The 17,472-nt window shown below is 44.0% G+C and overlaps 2 non-coding genes across 2 annotated transcripts; both read right to left on the bottom strand.

Moving 5' to 3' along the window:
• Positions 1-2,643: 2,643 nt before the first annotated feature.
• Positions 2,644-2,716, bottom strand: trnaa-agc (transfer RNA alanine (anticodon AGC)). The gene has a single exon. It is a non-coding gene; the product is annotated as a tRNA-Ala (tRNA).
• Positions 2,717-3,591: 875 nt separating this feature from the next.
• Positions 3,592-3,663, bottom strand: trnam-cau (transfer RNA methionine (anticodon CAU)). The gene has a single exon. It is a non-coding gene; the product is annotated as a tRNA-Met (tRNA).
• Positions 3,664-17,472: the final 13,809 nt, after the last annotated feature.

Genomic DNA, 17,472 nt, shown 5'->3' with positions numbered 1-17,472 from the left:
CCTGGATGGGTCACCAGTCCATGGCAGGGCCAACACAGATTTTTTTACATATGTATGTATTTATTTGTCACGGTGTGAGTAGTGGAAAAAAAAATCCTTATCATGTGACCCCTCGGGGTAGATTAAAAGATGGCGTCCTGTACACAGGATTTAGCATGAAGAAGAGCAGCTACGCTCCAAACGCCGCTGTTTGGTGATGTGCTAAATAAATGCACAAAAGTGAGCTGATGTGTGCGGACTCATTTTTGCCTTTCTATATTGATGTGTAGTCCAGCACCTATTCATGGGATGTGCGCGACTTCTCTACTTTTGCATATCCAGGAATGTCCAATTCCTTTCTGGTACTTGAAGATAGTATAAAGTCCATCATGTCACACAAACACACACACACACAGCCTGAAATCAGTATAAAAATGTGTATCATCTTCTGTATCATTGGAAGACATCTCTGACTGCATTGCTCGTAGGGTTCATTGCTGAGAATAAAGAGGTCCCCCATCTGGCAAGTGACACTCAGTCTTCTGATTCCTCTCATCCACCTTTTTCTGCCACGACACCTCATCCCCTCTTGATTTCTTTGGACTGTGGGAGGAAGCTGGCGTACCAGAGAGAACCCACACAGGCACAGGGAGAACATGCAGACTCACCCAGAAAGACCCTGTGCTGGAGACAGGGCTCAAACCCAGAACCTCCTTGCTGTGAGGGGACAGTCCTGACCACTGCTCCACCATGTTGGATTTTCTGCAAAATCATGAACTGGCACTTGACAGTGACAGCATTCAAACCAAACATCCCAGTGTCATCAACATTTCTGTAACTACATGATAGAAGCTGATGAGTTTTTGTATCAGAACAAGAGGAATGTGCTCCATGGAAACAGTAACAATTCTTTATTTTGATTTTGTCCTTCACTCCTACACAAGAGAGTCAAAGAGTCATCTGGCTTGGAGCAGCTGCTGCTTCAGAATGGGACGAGCCTCAGGACTTTCCAGTGAGTGCTGCAAACTTCCACCAGCGCCCACTGCCAGCACGTCTTCATGACGTAGCTGAGAAGAACTCAACAACACCAGAGCACTGAAGAGGATCAGAACACTTCTTTGCTTCCTCATCTCTCTCTATCTGTCTCTACCATCTGGAGCTGGGGCCAGGACCTTCACATAGTTTTTCTCTTTTTTTCCAAAAGTGAATGACAAGACTTCCTCTTTATATTAGAATATGAACTACCTAAAACTGCTCATCCCCAGTTTAAGTTCGGATTAATTTGAAAATACAAAAAAAGCTTCCACACTTAAATCCTGTCACTAAGTGTTGTAAACTGTTTTAAACAAATTCTACTACTAAACAGTTCAAGTGTTTTCTAATGAAGCTGAATGTGCTCTTATATACTTTTTATTATTTCTTTCATGTCCTCCTGAGATCAAAGACAGAATTTTAGGTACAAATAAATACACCATCAAAGCCCTGATGACATCATCGTTAATTCTGACTTGGATCTGGAGGCTCTTGCTTTAATCTTGACTTTGATCTGACTCATGTTTCCTGACAGGTTGCTGTGTCCACACCAGAACCAACAGTAGTTGATCCTATCAGACCAGTCTGATGAACTCAGCTTTTCACTTCATCAATGGAATCACTAATGTGAATATGTTTTGCTTCATGATGTTGAGGGAGGGTTTGTTCAGATGATTCTAGGAGAATCAATGATGACATCATCATTCAACATGAACATCAATCAAGAACGACTTGTTTGAACTGAACATACTGGATACTGTGGTGCCTGATGAGGACACAACTGTGGTACAAAGATGCAAAAGAGGGTTTTTGGAGGGAGATTTAGAAAAGATGGTTTCCAAATCAAATCACTTGTTACAAGGGAAAGTCTGCGCACACACACACACACACACACACACACACACACACACACACACACTCCCAGTGACTAACCCATATTTTTCATCCCCTCCTCTCCTCCCCGCACATTTTGGAACTGTCATTACCATTACTTGTTGCCCTTTGTAGTTTGGCCTTGGTTTCTCTCAGTCTCTCTGTGTTTCCACAGATCTACTGGAGCTCCATCTCTCTGCTCCAAGCGCCACCTTCATTGCCCTCCTACCCCCCTTTTTTCCCTTCTGTTACACCATCCTGAACTCCCCTCCCATGAAACAGTCTGCCATCCAGTCCCCAATCAAGCTGGCTTGGTTTTTCGATGGAGTTTTTCCTCAGTTGATGTGGAGGTCTAAGGGCAGAGGATGTTGTTATGATGTCATTTAAAGCCCTTTTAGACAAAGTGTTTGTGAAAACGGGCTCTACAAATAAAATTGCCTTGACTTAAACCACACTGGAGGATTGAAAAAGATTCCACATGTTGGTCAACCAGAGAAGCTTCAACTGGTGAATCACACAACCATGCATGAAGGTCATAATCAATGTTGAATTAATTTAAAAGCTGCCCTCAACCTGCAGGATGAACTCCTTCACTATGTGGGTGGTTCAAAGTCACTGGTTTCATTCCAGCTTTGACCTGAGCACGTGTTCATTCACATTTCCAGTAGCAGGGTGATCCTTTCTCACACTTGTGGACAAACGTCAGCATTCGTCACACAGCAGCTCCTCTGAACAACAAAAGAAGAAGCACAAGTATTCTGGAGAATGAGGGCATCGATCCCTCTACCTCTCGCATGCTAAGCGAGCGCTCTACCATTTGAGCTAATTCCCCTGCTAATGGCCACAGCAGATAATGCAGCTTGACCTTCATGCATGGTTGTGTGATTCACCAGTTGAAGCTTCTCTGGTTGACCAACATGTGGAATCTTTTTCAATCCTCCATTGGAGGTTTAAGTGATGAAAAATATGTGTTATTCACTGGGAGCGTGTGTGTGTGTGTGTGTGTGTGTGTGTATGTGTATGTGTGTGTGTGTGTGTGTGTGTGTGTGTGTTTGTTTGTGTGTTTATGTGCAGACTTTCCCCTGGAACAACTGATTTTATTTGAAGCAAGAGCCTCCAGATCAAAGTCAGAATTTATGATGATATCATCAGGGCTTTGATGGTGTATTTATTTGTACCTAGAATTCTGTCTTTAATCTCAGGAGGACATGAAAGAAACACGATAAAAAAGTATATAATAGAACATTCAGCTTCATGAGAAAACACTTGAACTGTTTCACCGTAGAATAGTTTTGAAACAGTTTACAACACTTAGAATTAAATTGAAGACACAAAAAAATCTTCCACACTTAAATCCTGTCTCTAACTGAAAACTGGGAATGAACATTTTTTTAATCGTTCTGTTTATATGTGTTGGCCCCGCCATGGACTGGCGACTTATCCGGGATTAACCCCGCCCCTTGCCCGAAAACTGCTGGGATAGGCTCCACCCCCCTCGTACCATTGCAGATCATCAGTATAGAAATGGAAATTTATCAGTGAGGTTAAATTGAACACCTCTATCAGTAAACTTCTGCTTCAGTCAAAAGTAGACTGTTATTAACACTCAGAATGGTTTGTGGTTCTGCAGGAAGACCAGTTTCTTCTCCAACCTGTTTTAACAGATAAACATCTCTAGACAATTACGTTTATTTTGGTCTTTTCATTTAGCAGAGGATGGTTTTGATCCATCGACCTCTGGGTTATGGGCCCAGCACGCTTCCGCTGCGCCACTCTGCTCTACCATTTATTGAACAGGCTTTGCTTTAGGAGTGCAGGATTGTCACAAGAACAGGAATTTGAGTCTTGAATGTTTCACCATTTGTCTCTGAAGCAGGAGGTCTTGTAGAAACAGGGACTGACCTGACACCAGCTCCCTCATGGAACAATGGTTCTGTCATTCATCGCTGCCAGTTGGCCTCAAAACACCAATTAAATCCAGTCTCTTGGAGCCTAAAATGAAACTCCATCACACACGGTGGCTCCGCTGTGTCTCACACAGGTGAGTGAGGCTGAGCGCTCCAGTCTGCTCTGTGGAGTCATCAGACATCTGCACCACTAAGAGATTTGGTTGGTCTCTTTGAAAAAATGCCAACAAACTAAAATCTTGTTGAATACAGAAAGTTCTTGTTTCACTCTCATCCACGTCCCATGAAAAAGAGAACCTACTCATTCATTGAGCTTCTGTGACAGCGTCCTACCCAGCTCACTTTGAGTCAATTTTTTAAAACTTTTGTGATAATGAGATCACACTGTTGAGGATTTCCATTTCCACTCAGCATTTATCCAAGTGAAGCAGACCACCCCCCCCCCCTGCCCAAAACCGGAGAGCCTAAGATTATTCCAAAAACTATGACCATGAGGACGCCTGAATGAGAGGAACTTCAGACTCTGACCAAGTTTCAAAAAGGAAAATAAAATGTGCTAAAATAAAATCATTACCAATTAAAGATGGCTCTTAGATTCCACAGACAACCCTTTGAAAGTGAGTGACTAAACTGACTAGCAGGAAGTATTTTAATAGTAATCAAGTCAGACAGAACCCACCTGTGCAAACACATACTAACAGGTTTTTTTGACAGTCTTGCTGTGTAATGTACTGGAGTACTTGACACCTGTATGGTGGCTGGTAAATTATTGAGGGAGGTAAGATGCTCTTCATGTTGAGTGGGAGTGGCTACTGGTTCAGGGTCATGCTGACATGAGCATCAATCAGAATGAAAAGCAATGAACTTCATGAAGTTTTGTCAAACTCCTTTCATGTTGGGGTGTGGGCCATCAGATCTGTGAAGGACAGGATCGGTCCAAAAACAGTCAAAGTTGCTGATAAAACCAGAACCAGTTGCAGTCCAGAAGTCTTTCAGCCATTCATGCAGACCGTAAAGACGGCTGAAATGCTCCCTGCATTTGGAAGGATTAGGGTAGGCTCATGGCCAGTTTTCTGTGTTGACTGCAAATGGCCGTGAATTGCTGGAGACCTGGACTTGCATGACACTTTACAGTGCCACGTACTGATGAACCAGAAACAGAACACACAAGGGCAAAAAAAGAGAAAAGGAAACAAAAACAGCTCTGAGCCCTGGCCGGTCCTTTGAGCGTTTAGTCTGGAGCCCTTGATTATCTTAAAAGTCCACCTCTAATATAAAGACATAACGGAGCAGTTGTGAATGTTCCAGTGGGAGTTTCAAAGATGCCAGCATGTGAAAGAACTCAGGAGTCTTCAGGTGTTTCACACAGAGAGATTCATTTCATGATAAATGAGCATCGAGGAGACCCAGTAATCATCAACACAAGCGTCACATGAGCAGGTCACCACCCGCTGTCATTGATTGGTTGTTGCAGAAATCACACTCAATGCCATCAGGATGTTATGTTTTGTCCTGCCCTGCTGAGCACCACTACAGCCTGAACTTTGCCACTACCTTATCCCTCCCCTAACAACCTCATCCAGATCCATTACTTCAACGAAGCCTGACCCCCTGACCCTTATCAGTCACTTGTAGCGCCTCCCACTGGAGGGAATAGAAGCATCTGTGAGCTGTGACTGTTGTGATGTACATCCATGTAATGGAAGAGCTGTTTTAAAGAGGGAATCATTTGACCTGTGTGGGCAGGTACAGAGGGACGATTCCATCATGAACAATAATATTACCAAACAAATGGGTCTTTAGCTTCTTCTAAAGGTGTCCACAGTGTCCTCATGTCCAGTGGGAGAGCGTTCCAGAGTCTAGGAGCTGCAACCTGCAAGGTACAATCTCCCTCTGTGAGGTTGAATACCTGCGGTCAGTGAGGATAAGGGACCCCACAGGTATTGCTGAAGTGCTTTAAACTGCAAAGCACACAACTAATCAAGCTGGGATCAACTGTTGTTGTGATCAGGATCATCTAAAGTAACCAAATAAAACCAAACAAATATATAAAATAAAACATTATAAAAGTAAAACAAATAACGCAGAGGTTTTTTTACACCAGATGCCATACGGCTCAGTAAACCTCTGGTTTGACCCGTAGCAGGTCCAGTCTCCAGGGTGCCCCCATCATTCTGCTTTTCAGTTGCAGGACATGGGGCAGAATCCCATGACTCCATGGCAGAAGCACATATGGGAGCATCCGGTTGCTCTTCCCTGGCTGGACGTATGGGAGAGTCTTTTTGCTCTTCAGAAGTTTGCTGGACCTTCGCTTGAAGGTCCTGATTTTCCTGTTGCACACAGCTTTTTAAATCATTACGATTTCCCAGGATTTCCTTCTGAGCAATCTGAACTTCACCGTTCAGACTGTCAGTCTTTGTGGAGTCCTTGTCCTTCCTTGAGTCAAGGTGGGCCAATTCAGCAGTGAAGGTCTCTGTCTCCTGAGATGCAGTAGAGACTCGGCTCCTCAAATATCCTTTTTCTGCCTCTCTCTCCTCATTCCTGGATTTCAGCTGTTCAAGTTTCCTGTTCTTCTCAGTGAGTTTGTCTCTGATTTTGTTCATCTCTGCCTGGATGAATTTGAGCTCACACTTGAGGTCACACTTCTCCTTGTAAACTGTCTTCACCTCAAGCTGAAGATTGTGGACTTGTGAGTTCAGGTTTCTAATCTGAGTCTGGTTCTCCTCCCTCACAGACTCAAGGTTGCCCACCATGGCAGACAGGTTCTCTACCACCTGATATGAAATGATCTTCTCTTGTCCAAGACAAGAAACTTGTCCACACAAATTCTGATTTTCTGTCCATCTCTTGTCACACAGAGACTGGAGCTGCTCAAGTTCAGTATTCTTCTCATTCCGGTTGTCCTTGATACATCTCATCTCCACCTGTTCACTCTCCCTCAGAGACTGAACGAGGGTCAGCTCTTTTCTGAGCTCATTGTTCTCCTCCTGAGGGATCCTCCCTTCATGCAGAAGCCTGTGGACTGTTGTGTTCAGATCTTCTATCTGAGTCTGGTTCTTGTCTTGGACTGTTTGGAGGTTGGACACCACAGCAGTGAGGTTCTGTATCTCCTGGACTGCACTTCTATTCTCACATTCAAGAGCAGAAACTTGTTCCCTCAAATCCTCATTTTCTGCCTGTGTGTCCTCACACAGGGACTGAAGCTGCTCAAGGGCAGCTTTCCTCTCAGTCAGTTCCTCCTGCTCCGTCAGCCTTAGAGATGGAGGAGCAGAATCCCATTCACCAGGATCGTTGAGTGCATAAATACAGCTGGTACCGAGATGCACCAGATCTTTGAATGCTCCAAACAAACAACCCAGTGGAGTCATAGCCTTCTGTCCAGTGCTGATTTGAAGATACTGAGCCATCATGAATCTCCTGTAGCTGTCAAGTGTTTTAAGACCAGAACTGCTCAATAAATATGGAGTCTGAATTCTTTTCTATAATGTGACGGCAATGACAGTCCTGCCAAGTGACATCACTGACATGACTGGAGTCATTCTGTCACATGACTGGATGACTCCTGTCATGTGACAGGAGGACAGTTTCAGGCAGGGGTCAGCAACCCAACATGTTCAAAGGGCCAAAGTGGAGCAATAAAGCAAACACCAAATCTGTCTGGAGCCGCAAAAACTTCAAAGCCCAATACGAGCCTTATAATGAAGGCAAAACAGGCTGTAAGTGTATGTCAGCTATATTAGCCGACTATTAAGGTTAGATATAAATGATGAGCATTCATGATTAAATGTTAATTTTCCCTGCAGCCTGAAGAGAATGACACACCACATGACTACTCTGCTGTACAATATTTGGTGCTTTAAGTTTCACTTTCATTGCAATATCGATGTAATGTGTTTTGTTGCATTGATGAAATCAAATACGGTAAAGAAGTCTGAATTTTCATGTTATTTTTTTATTCTGAGGATTTGAAAAAACCAAAATAATTGAATTCAGACCTTCCCATGGAAATGAAATGCAGTTCGCATCTAACCTCAATAACAACACAATCCTCTTCTAAACTCAATAAGATTACAAGCTTCCTCTTTTTTCCCCTCATTATCTGGGCAACAAAGTGCAATAAAACGGCTGAAATTAAAATGCAACCTGCCATTATAAAAATTCAACAGCAGCCTTTTGAAAAGGTACCCTAAGCAGGCTACGTAAAAAAAAAATAATCAAGTTTAATTTCGATTTCAGGGCATTTCTGTGCATTGTGCCTTGCTCAGTTCTGCAAATGCCAAGTTAAGTAGCCTGTCAGTGCAAATGACACAAAGGCAGGAAAATCCTTTTCTTTCTACCTCTCATGGCGACAACAGACACAAATGAATAGGCTACATTTTCAAACTATTATGAATAAAAACAGCCTTCAATTAAAAGGCAGCTTTTGAAAAAATAAAACACGGTAGAGTAGCTTTTTGAACATTGAAGCACATATATTCAAATAAGGCAGTTCAAGTTTGATTTCTGTGCATTATCCTCTTCTCTGTGGTTTCCTGCAAACGCCAAATAAGACAGTGCAAGTGTTCAATGCAGCAGCTTCCTCTTCTCTTTTCACTGTCATCTCAGCAACAGAAACGCATTGCACAGTACAAGCGCAGCAATCCTCGGACCTGAGCAATAAAAAAAAATAATAACCCGAAGTGTCATTCCAAATATATGTAAAAAAAACCCATAAATCTCTTTATAAAAAAGGTATGCACTTTTAAATATGTGCGTATGACAGGATTGTGTTCTCACCCGTTTAATGCGGTTTCTGCTTTCGGACATCGCTGGACAGCTTCTCAACATCGGGCACGTCAGATGAAATTTAATCTTCCCACAGGACTGCAAGCTCTCGTCTGTGAGCCGCGTGCGGTATTTTGACTTGATGTAGTTCATGTTTGAGAAGATCTGCTTGCACATGTATGTCGATCCATTGTTGTTGTTCATCTGCATGCTGAAGATAGAGGTGTGTTTGAAACGGCTCAAATCAACTGGCTCATGTCCTGGACGCAGCAGCTGGATTTCTGGATCGACTCCACTCGGCCCTAAACTGGTCTGATGCTCTGTGTTCCGTTTGTAAAGAAGTCCAATAAATGGACTGTTGTCCAGTTCTCGTGTGCTGGTAGAACCACAGTCGTTCAATCAAAAGTGGTGACTGAGCTGCTGCTAAACCCAGAGAGTGTCGGGCCACCACAGTCTAACTGGTCTCACCTGAGTTTCAGATCAACTTTAAAAATGTTCTTTTATTTTACATGAAGCAGGAGAGACAAGTTAACAGTGAGAAAAGACCAAGTGTCAACAACTGAACCATGAAATAAGACACGAGAATCAAAGCAACTGAAGCCATATTTGCAGAAACTGTGCGTGTGTGTGTGTGTGTGTGTGTGTGTGTGTGTGTGTTCTGTTCAGTTTCTTTGTATCTCGTGTTTTATTAATGCCACAATATCTATCATGGCAGGCTAATGAATGACATATCTGAAGAAGGTACTTGTAAAAGGAGTAGAATAAATAAATGGGTGGATAAATAAATCATAAATGACAGGAAAAAGAGATGAAGCGCTGAAGGAGGAGTGAAGCTGAGGAAGTCCCAGGTGAGAGGCGTCTCTCCACATGAGCTCAGTAAAGTCCTTCACTGGGTGCTGGACATCTCTGTCCTGTAAAGGTCCTGTTGGAGACTGAAGAGAATAAACAAGTAAAGAAGGAGACAAAATACAGAAATTAGTCATCAGGTCAGTAACAGCAGTGATGAACAAAACACAGATATCAATGACAGCAATAATGACTGGGATAATAATTGGCCTCATAAGAATGGAAGAAGAAAGTGGATATTTGATATCAGAAATGGCAACTCTGAACATTTGTGGTGACCTGGTAACTGTTGTTATCCACACCATCGCCATGAGTTGGTTCATGTCAATGATCCTCAGAAGGTGGCCCCCGGGCCCCATCTGGCCCGCCGGCCGCCTGTTTGTGGCCCCAGAACTGTTATTCCTTCACTGTGTGTTTTGGTTGGGTCGGCACCTGAAGGCAGGGAGGCCACAGGGAGGTTGGGAGGTTTCCTGAATGGTTGCTGCGGCTTTTTGGAACCCCAAAATGCTGCGTTTATATTCTTATTTTATTTTGTTCTTGTTTTGGTTTTATTTTCTTTACTCTGTAGTTCACCACCCTTTTCAGCAGACAGGAACTCCAAACAAACATTTGTTCAAGCCAGTTAACAATACGAACAACTGAAACAATACACTTGAAGACGAACTGAGGCGTGTCAGGGTGAATAAGAACTGAATAAAATCACAAAATAATAAATAACTAGAAGTCAAACACGTGCCAGCAGGGCTTCTTTTCACTCCACACATTGTAGTTCAAACACTAAAATAACACAACAGGAAAAAACGTCATCTGATGCTAGAACTTCCATCAGAATCTTGAACCTCTGCAAACACTTTCCACCCTCTGGTTTCCCCCCTCCTCTCGTCGTGATTCTAGCGACAGTGAATTCACCTGCAGCAAGTTCACGTGTCACAGACTCCATCTTCTCCTCCAGGGCCAGGCTGAAGACGTGCACGCGGCAACGTCAGGTCTGGCCCCGCCCCTCTCCATGATGCATGTTGCAGGCAGCAGCCTGCCAGAGACTTTCTTTACCAGGGATTGTTTTTTTTTGGTTAAAATAAAAAGGCTGGCCAACGTCCGACACAACCTGACCCGCTTGTATACATTTTTGACCCGAACCTGCAAATCCCTTCGGATTTGTCGGGCCGCCCCGACCCGTTGAGAACTCAACCTGCCTGGTCCTGTCTGACCTGAGAACGACACAATTTTGTTGAAATCTGATTGTCTATTTGACTTTCATCCCAGTCAGCTTTTTTGTGGCATGAACCTGTTATGTTTGTGTGTGTGTGTGTGTGTGTGTGTGTGTATGTTTATGTATGTTTTATGTCTAATGGTTGTCTGGATTCCCATTCATTTCCTTTGCCGGTCACTTTTGACCGGGAACACCACCTGTGTAAAAAAGTTGTTTAAAACACTTAAAACTCCATTAAAGTGGTGATCATCATTTTTATATGTTCAAGTGCACAGTGTGGAGGAATTCATAAGGCCTTGAAGCAATCAGGTATAAAAAATAATATTTGTGGATGTTTTAAGTTTAATTCGGTCAGATTTGACCGGAACACAACAGGAAGGTTAACATGGCTTCGGTGTGCAACTACGCTAAAACAATGTCGGACTCCGTAGTTTTCTCTGGCCCACTGCCCAATTTAGCGAGTGACGACATGTTTAGCCGCATGTGTTCATTCCATTGCTGGATGTCCAGGTGGTGCTGATATAACAACGTGGCTTATATAGAAAATTAGAGCTCCTTCTGGGGAAAGCCTGGTGTGATTCGGAGAGATGGCGTCCATCCTACTTTGGATGGTGCATCTCTCTTATCTAGGAACATAGAGCAATTTATTAGCAATACTAATCCCTGACAAGCACCCAGAGTTCAGACCAGCAGGCAGAGCTGCAGTTTAACACGCCCCTCTGCTGGTTCCTTCGTGTTGTCACCCACCCAGCCTATAGAAACTGTGTCTGCCCTGAGGCTTTATAAGCCTGCACCCAAATCTGGAGGAGTAACTTATAGGAACTGAGTTAAAATTAAAACCACTGCTCCAGCTATGCTGCTATAGGCTTAGACTGCTGGGGGACACATTTGGTTACATGGAGCCCTCTCCTCTCCCCCCCCCCTCTCCTCTCCTCTCCCCTCCTCTCCCCCTCTCTCCTCCTCTCCTCCTGCACATTTTGGAACTGTCATTACCATTACTTGTTGCACTTTGTAGTTTGGCCTTGGTGTCTTGCAGTCTCTCTGTGTTTCCACAGATCCACCAGAGCTCCATCTCTCTGCTCCAACCGCCGCCTGCATCACCCCCCCATCCCCCCTTTTTTATCCCCTGCTGTTACCCCGGCCTGCGCTCCCCTTCCATGAACCAGTCTACCATCCAGTCCCCCATCAAGCTAGCTTGCTCTCCCTGCCTCCCCTACCAGAAGCTTCCTTCTTCAACTGTTATTAACACTTCCATGTTTTCCACATTTTGTATTGTAAACTGTTTTCTTGTCTGTCACAACATCTACTGCACGTCTGTCCCTCCTGGGTGAGAGATCCCTCCTCTGTTGCTCACCCTGAGGTTTCTCAGATTTTTCCCTGTTAAAGTTTTTCTATGGAGTTTTTCCTCAGTCGATGTGAGGGTCTGAGGGCAGAGGATGTTGTTATGATGCCATATGAAGCCCTTTGAGACAAACTGGTGGTGAAAACGGCTCTACAAATAAAATTGCCTTGCCTTGCCTTCATGTCAGTAATGCATGCTTGTAGTTTAGTAACTGTTGGCCTTCATCTGGCTTTATTGATGAATATAATTGAGTATCATCTGCTTAACAATGGAAATTTATGGAGTGTTTCCAAATAATAAGACCTAAAGGAAGGATTTATGAAGTGAAGAGTGTTGGCCCAAGCACTGAACTTTGGGGAACACCGTGTTTAACTTCTGTTTGTATCAATTTATCATTAATGTGTATAAACTGGAATCAACCTGATAAATATGATTTAAACCAATTTGTTCCCTCAATGCCGATGAAGTCTTCAAGTCTCTGTAGCAGGATTTGATGGTCAGTTGTGTCAAAGGCAGCACTGAGGTCTAAAAGGACGAGTACAGACACAAAGCCATCATCTGATGAAATTAACAGGTGGTGAGTAATTTCTACCAATGCTGTCTCTGTGCTGGGATGGGCTCTCAAACCAGACTGAACATCCTCAAATAAACTCTTATGTAGGAAGTCACTCAGCTGATTAGCAACTGCTTTCTCCAGGATTTTAGAGAGAAAGGGGAGGTTGGATATCAGTCTATAGTTGGCTCGAACCTCGGGGTCTAGAGGAGGCTTGCTAACTTGTGATTTTCCTATATTGCACTCAGCATGGTACCGGCTACTGTGGGTTATGCGCATGCGCAGGGAGGACGGAAGTGTGTGTGAGACGAAGGAAAATGGAGGGAGGTTGTTGCTGTTTTACTCCCACTGTTGAATGTGGAATAAATGGGAAAAAACTGAAGAAATGTTGTGTTTACTAAGTCATGATTTACACTGGTAGCAGGGGATGGTTGGAAGATGGCTGCGAACTACCGCTGAAATTTGACGAAGCCCGACCGTACAAATGTTGGAAAAAATGAAGTCAACATATGGAGACGAGTTACCGAACTCGACAAAAAGAAACAAGCCCTGGCTGTTGCTTTGGAGCTCGAAGGAAGAGCCAAGGAGATTGCCATGGAAATACCAGCGGAAGAGTTGGACAACGATAATGGTATGGCGACGTTGTGGGAGAAACTGGATCGTGTTTTCGAGTAAGAAGAAAAAGACCGCGCTTACGAAGCGTATTCACATTTTGACCGTTTAATGAAAGACAGTTCCGTGTCAATGGGGGACTACATTATTGACTTTGAGCAGCGATACAATCGCATGAAGAAGTATAACATGGTGCTCCCTGACGCTGTGTTAGCATTCAAATTGCTAGACACAGCCTGCCTTGATGAAAAAAACAGATCACTCGCATTGATGGCATGTCCTGATCTTAAGGTCTCATCTATGAAGTCGGCGCTAAAACGCATTTTTGGCGGCAGCGTGCCTGGCACGTTAAACGGAATACAGTGAAATTAAGATGCAGCTTTCTTTACAGAACAAAGACAAGGAAAGGGAAGACGAAACACGACGTTTCAAAATGACAAAAAGACACTGTTGCTGGGTACTAACCCACTGGATAAGTTCGGTAAGTGATCAAAATGCGCTGTGTGCCAAAGCACATTTCATTGGGCCAGAGACTGTCCTCACAAAAATGACCGAACAAGTAAGAATACCTGAAGAAGAAGATGTGGAGGAAGTTAACATCACATTGCTGACAAATTATCCCATGTGTGAAGCTGAGATTTTCACAACTGAGTCTCTTGGTTCAGCCATCATAGACACTGCATGCGCTCGCACCGTATGTAGGGAGAAGTGGCTTGACAGCTATGTAAATGGTCTCAGTAAACAACAGCAAAACAAGCTAATGAGCACTGAAGTGCGCAGTTGCAGACCTTTTGGTTTTGGTGATGGCAATTTAGTATATTCCAATAGAAAAGTGAAACTACCTGCCAAGATCTCACATTGAGACAGAAGTGGTTAATGTTGACATCTCACTGCTGCTGAGTAAAACATCACTGACAAGAGCCGGAACTGTTTTGGACATGCAAAATGACAGAGCAGTGATGTTTAAGCATCAGATGCCTCTTGAGTTCACGAGCTCAGGACACTACTGTGTGAACATTAGAGACAACGACAACACAAGGAGACAGGCGGGGCATGGTGAGACGCCTGCAGTGACAGATGAAGATGAAGTGCTGACAGTGACAGAAAACATGTTGCCAGGTGAAAAGTGGAAAGTCCTTCTTAAGCTTCACAAGCAGTTTGGTCACGCATCCGCAGACAGACTGCAGAGGCTGATGCAAAGCTCAGGAAACAGAGACAAAGAGTGTTTCTCCAGTCAACAACAAATAGGACAGGACTGTGATATATGTCAGAGATACAGCAAGACAAAGCCGAAACCAGCTGTTGGTCTGCCTCTAGCTCCGGAGTATAATGAAACTGTCGCAGTGGATCTTCATGAGTTGGAGCCAGGAGTTTGGTACCTACATGTAATAGACCAGTTCACACGCTTCAGCGCGGGAAGCATTGTGAGAACAAAAAGGGCCTCTGCAATTGTCAATGCTCTCATGCACACATGGATCAGTGTTCATGGCCCCCCTCGCAATTGGCTCCATGACAACGGTGGGGAGTTCAATAACGAGGAGTTAAGAGACATATCAGAAAACTTCAACATTGAGACGAGGACAACAGCAGCATCCAGTCCTTGGAGCAACGTACTGTTGGAAAGACACAATCAGACTCTCGCCGATATCATTTTGAAGGTGAGAAAGGAAAATGGATGTGACTGGGACACTGCTTTAGACTGGGCCCTTATGACTAAAAACTGTATGCACAGTGTTCGTGGTTATAGTCCACACCAACTTGTATTTGGTCAGAATCCCAACCTTCCCTCGGAATTGATTCAGCTGCAATGTATCTGCTATGTGAGTATGTTCAGAAACAGTCATTTTGACATAAACTGTATATACAGAAGAAAATAATATATTGCAATGTATATCGTTACTGCACGAGCTTCAAAATATGCCTGTGAGATGGTGAGCACCCCCCCTTCTCACTGTCTCCCTGTCTGGACGCCATAACGTGACGTGGCTCACGAAGGAGACGAGGGATGGTGCCTGGACATTTGAACACACGTGCGCGCACACACACACCATTGTTTAAGAGACTTGATGAGTATATTATGATTTGGATGTGTTTGTTGCTGCCATGCTTGGTGACACAGGTTACACAAGCGGTGCGCCGGCGTCGAGAACAGTGTGCCGCGGCTGTCACTCGCCTCACCCACAACTCATCTGCGACTCTTTTCACTCCTACCTAACATCCCAGTGTGTCATGAGGGACCCACTACGCGTCCCACTCTTCATCTGCTCACTGCTATAGACTCTGGTCCTATATACACACACATTATTACCTGGACTCTCTAGTATCGACAACATGCCTGGTCCGGCTCCACTGCTCCTCAGTGGAGGCACGCGCTGCTGCAGGTGCTGTCTTTATGGAGCTCAAGGCACGGGGTGTGTGTGTGTGTTCCATTGTGTTAAGGGGTGTTTGTTTTTGCACCTTCTGTGAGTTATGGGCGCACAAACAAATGTTTGTGGTATATAAAGGGGAATGGTGCATGGTGGATTGTGATGTACATCATTGTATTAAGGGGAACGGGGTAAACCATTCTGGAGTTGGTGGGTCCCCGCCGTAATGGTTTGCTCCAATTAGCCATATTGCAGATGGGTATTTAAGTGAGTTTCTTTTCCGCTCGTGGTGCTTAGAGGGAAAGTTCTGACCTGGTGTGAGGCTACAATTCTGCCATATTTGTCTGCAGCTCCTTGTGTTATGTTTTTTGAAAATGAAATGTCATTTCCGGCATTGAAGCTTTGCTGGCTCCTGTATTTCAGCCTCCTTGCCCGAATCTGGCTTGCGGGGACAATTAAGTGTGTCCTGATCCTGACATGCCATCCTCTGGATCTGTTGGAACTGAAGGCAAACTCTTGAGGGTCCAGGTTGGGTTTATTGTTCCATGAACCAGTTTTTTAAAGCAATTCATTAGGATGGAGTTGAATGCTACAGAGTGGTAGTCATTTAAACGTTGTAGGTGTAGAGACGACGGTGTCTGTGACAGTGATATGTTAAAAATGTCAGTAATAGAAAGTAGGTGACTGATACCTTCCCATCACCTTTCTTTGTGACAGGACCAGGCTCAGACACAGGACACAGATGCAGGGTTCACCGCAAGGGATTTTATTGTTTGATGCTCTGAGCCGAGAAATCGAAGGGCTTTGAAAATTCAACTAATCTACTCAGAGCTATGAAACAGATACCAAATGAAAATCGCTCCAATCAAGGAGGAAAAATAGACAGAATGAAGAAAACTCAAAAGCACTCCTGAAAACTGGAAGCCTAGGACTATGAAAGTTTAACCAAAAAAAAAAAAAATCACTACTATCAAATCACTACTGGTATCAAACTTACAACCAAAAACTCTCTCAGAGGAATACAAACAGAAAACAACAGGCACGGCTGTGTAACACGATCAAGGCTGTGACAAGGGCTTTGAATCACTGGCTAGGCTGAACGCACGAGGACAAAACACACTGGCACTGGACAAAGGGAGACCAAGACTATTTAAACACAAGGTAAGGGGACACAGGTGGAAACAATCAGGGTGGGGCAGACAATCAGACTGGCACAGGAGGAAGGGCAAGTGACCTGAAATGAGAGGAGAGTCAATATTTCACAATAAGACAGGAAGTGACAAGACAAATACCCACCACCTCACTGCGGTGTGACACTTTGGCTTGAAAGAATTTATTAAAAATGAATAAAAACTTGTGTCAAAGTAATTGATTCTTTTAGTTGATTTAGAACAGCCTTGATAGCATCTGTCTTGTTTAAAGCAGTCGCCATTGTTGTGTTCCTGCCTTTTCGCCTCAGTTCTGATGTGCAGTTTGGTGCACAACGGCATTACAAAAGCACTGGTCCTGCCCATGGTGAAATGAAATTAGTTAGACACGTAATTGCATTTGAGAAATACAGGCATAGGTTTCTTTTCTTTGCAAAATAGTTGGCGAGTACCAGCTCAAGTTCAGCTCAAGCCATTCCTCAATCTGATTGTTTAGTCTTCCACTAACTAGTCATGACTTGTGATCGATGGTTGTTGCAGTCAAGGCAGAAAGGATCCAGTGAGCTTGGAGAGTTGGGGAATCCTTTAAGTGTTTTGCACACAGACATTATGTTAGGCATGAAGGTCCACCCCCCCCCCCCCCCCCCCCATGATTTAGTTATACAAGTGTCATCACCATCATCATCACAATTATGTACAGGAAAATTAAAAATATTATACTGTCCGATCAGAGCACTCTGCTCCCAGAATGCAGGTCTTTTAGTGATTCCCAGTATCTCGAAAACAGACTGGGAGGTAGAGCCTTCAGGTACCGGCTCCTCTACTGTGGAACCAGCATCT

The sequence above is a fragment of the Aulostomus chinensis genome, chromosome 15 (genome assembly GCF_037954235.1).
Source record: "Aulostomus chinensis isolate RoL2024-O1b breed Wild chromosome 15, RoL_Achi_v1.0, whole genome shotgun sequence".
Classification (NCBI taxonomy): domain Eukaryota; kingdom Metazoa; phylum Chordata; class Actinopteri; order Syngnathiformes; family Aulostomidae; genus Aulostomus; species Aulostomus chinensis.
Note: the sequence above shows the minus strand (reverse complement) of the source record. Positions and strands in the feature narration are given on the sequence as shown.